This window comes from Mastomys coucha, chromosome X, assembly GCF_008632895.1.
Source record: "Mastomys coucha isolate ucsf_1 chromosome X, UCSF_Mcou_1, whole genome shotgun sequence".
Taxonomy (NCBI): domain Eukaryota; kingdom Metazoa; phylum Chordata; class Mammalia; order Rodentia; family Muridae; genus Mastomys; species Mastomys coucha.
In genome coordinates, this window is record NC_045030.1 from 108,567,525 (window position 1) to 108,570,467 (window position 2,943).

A 2,943-nucleotide genomic window follows, 5' to 3' on the forward strand; every position below is an offset into this window, starting at 1 on the left:
AGTTTGGTGGTTCCTTTGGAAATTGGACATAGTACTACAAGAGGACCCAGCTATACCACTCCTAGGCAAACCATTTATAAATAGTTCAATTCTAATAATCAACATGGCCATTCCAATAGTTAATTTACCATTTCTTGATCTACATCCTGCTATAAAATGCTATTCTTCTGTCCCATGATGTTTATCTTTTGATGACTATGGTAATTATTGCAGCTGAATTGTCTTTCCCCTCTTAAACATTGGGTCTTTTTGTTGCAAGGCCTTCTGCAAAGGAGCTTGTGGAGTTCTACAGGCATTTCTGCATGTTGTACTTTTCTTTTAATTTCTCCTCCTTTACTTGTGTCCTTCCTTTTCATTTTCTTTCTTTTTTAATTTATTCTTTGACAATTTTCTCTATGTGGATCATACATAATGGGCCTGTTCCATTTCCCAATTTTATCTTCTTTCCCCGCCAGCCTCCCTCCTCTGCACAAGTTCCTCTCCTACTATCAGATCTTTCTGTTTTGGTTTTTATTTTGTGGCTCACTGATTTAAACAAGGCTGCAATGTAGAGTTATCTACTGGAACATGAGCAATTCACCAGTGTAACACCTGTGAAGACAATGATTCTCTACTTTCCACAGGCATCAACTGCCAGTATCTCAAGAGTCCAGGCCCCAATGCTGACTCTCAGTCCATGACGGAATGTTGACAGGTCCACACTTGTGCATGTCGTGCAGTAAGTTCATGAATACAGAGGCCATACCATGTTCATAGACTTTCATGGCTCTCTCCTCTGGTCCAGCTCTTGCATTCTATCTGCATATTCTTCAGTTATTTTCCCAAAACTGGAATAGGTGGAGCAGTGTATCATTTAATTCTGAGCACTCAATGGTCACTTGTTCTTAATACATTCTTTTTCTTTTTTTCAGCCATATGTCTCTGCACTAACTTCTATTCACTGCAAAAAGAATCTTCTCTCACCAAGTCTAAAGACAGCATTAAACATTGGGTATAAACATAAATATTCAAGAGGCAGTTTGAAAACATGTTCATTTAGGAGAACAGATGCAATAGGTTCACCTCTAGGGCCTATGACCTCCCTACTCTTGGACTAGTATTTGACCAAGTGCCCTCTGGCAGAGTCGAGCTTCAGATCCAATCAGAGTACAATTGGTTACTGCATAAAAATCATGCCACCATTAAATCAATGGGAAGGTTGGCATTGCAGCATCCAAGGTCTACAAATAGTTAAGACTATTGATGAGTTTTCCTCCCAGCTGCCTTCACCAAAACTGCTGCCATTCTGAAAGTTAGCCAGCAGGAAGAAAGCTTACAGCTCAGATCCCACATGATAACTTTATGACTTCCATCCAGATGTGTGGTGTCTTCAGCTATAGAGTCTTACCATAAAGTTCTGGTGAACAATAAATAATCTATAGCAATGTCAGTATTGTAAATTGTTCTAGAGTTCTTTGAGCTCTTCCTAGGCAATGACTCATAGCGTGGTATCTGACACTGGTATTGAGATTTTCATTTAGTAACCCCTATTTTCTGGGATCAGCATTATATTATCACACAGAATAATCCTGCTTAAACTTCTGTCAATTGCAATTTTTGCTTAGCTTACAAGGTAACAGAATTCCATATGACTTCTTGATACATGCTTATTTTTGTTTGGGTCTTTCCCCAACTCTCTCCTATACTCTATCTTCCTATCCCATTCCTATTTAAACCTTGTCACTCCACCAATACCTCTCTACTTCCTTATCTCATTCTTTCCCCCCATCTTTACTTTGTTATTCTTCATGTATATTATGTATAATGAGCAAACCTATTCATTATTCCTTACTGAAAAGAGAAGGACTTGACTTTGCACTAAAGGTAGTATAAATACCTTTCTCAGGAAAATACTGGACAGTATCTAGCATTTTCTTATTCTTGGTATTCTATCCTACTTGATTTCAGATGGCCACAACTGCAATAACTTCCCACCTGCAACCTTATCCAAAACAACTAACTTAGAATGTAAGCATCAAGTTTGATGTGGGTGCTTTTTGGGGCTCTGAGATTGTGTTCTTTTGTATAAATGTTTCTTAGATTTATTCCTTATAATCTGTCCCAATCTTACATATTAATTATAATGACTGATTTATAATAATATATAATAATATAATAGTGGAGGGGGTTGTGCCTAAGTCATAGCCTCGATGCTTCGCCTTATACTTTGGTCTTCTATCCATTTCCCACACTTATGTGGAGCTCATCACTAAACCCCATGCCAATATTTATACCTTAGTTTCATTATGAGTAATTATATCTCCATTGCATAAAGCATGTTTATCTTTAATTTTACCCCACTTCCTCTTGTACACAATGGATAAAAAAAAATGGTTCAATTGAGGCAAACTGAATACTATCTCCCCTGAAAATTGAAACTGGAAGGGACGAAGACATCCAGTAGCATTGTATTTTAAAGAAAAATTATGGTAATATCAACATACTCCTAATTGTAGTAGGAAATCAATAAAAAAAAAGAGTACTAGGGGTAAAAGCAACAATAAAAGATAAACCATGGGAGTGGCTTCTAGATCCTGAAAACTGTGTATATGTGGGTAGGGTAGTTGAACTTGTGGACTCTTTCACAAATTTTTTTGTTAATGCTGACCCTTCATTGGATGAGTATCTCATATCACCTGTAGCTTGTATACCAGGGGCCCCTGCTGGCTGCTCTTAACTTTGCAGTTTATTGTCTTGGCAGGTTCTCTCATCTTCCTGAGACTCATATGCCCTGAGATCACCAATGTTCTAGCTGGAAGGTATGTCCCTAGTATTTTGGTGGTTAAGAAAGCATTCTAAGGACTGTGGGGTTTTTGTTTGTTTGTTTGTTTGTTTGTTTGTTTTTTTGATACAGGGTTTCTCTGTGTAGCCCTGGCTGTCCTGGAACTCACTCTGTAGACCAGG

At 37.9% G+C, this 2,943-nt stretch overlaps 1 long non-coding RNA gene across 1 annotated transcript; it reads left to right on the forward strand.

Annotated features, from left to right (window-relative positions):
• Positions 1-529: 529 nt before the first annotated feature.
• LOC116093971 lies at positions 530-2,853 on the forward strand. The gene is made up of 3 exons (XR_004119904.1): positions 530-718; positions 1,948-2,007; positions 2,741-2,853. It is a non-coding gene; the product is annotated as an uncharacterized LOC116093971 (long non-coding RNA).
• The last annotated feature ends 90 nt before the right edge of the window (positions 2,854-2,943 follow it).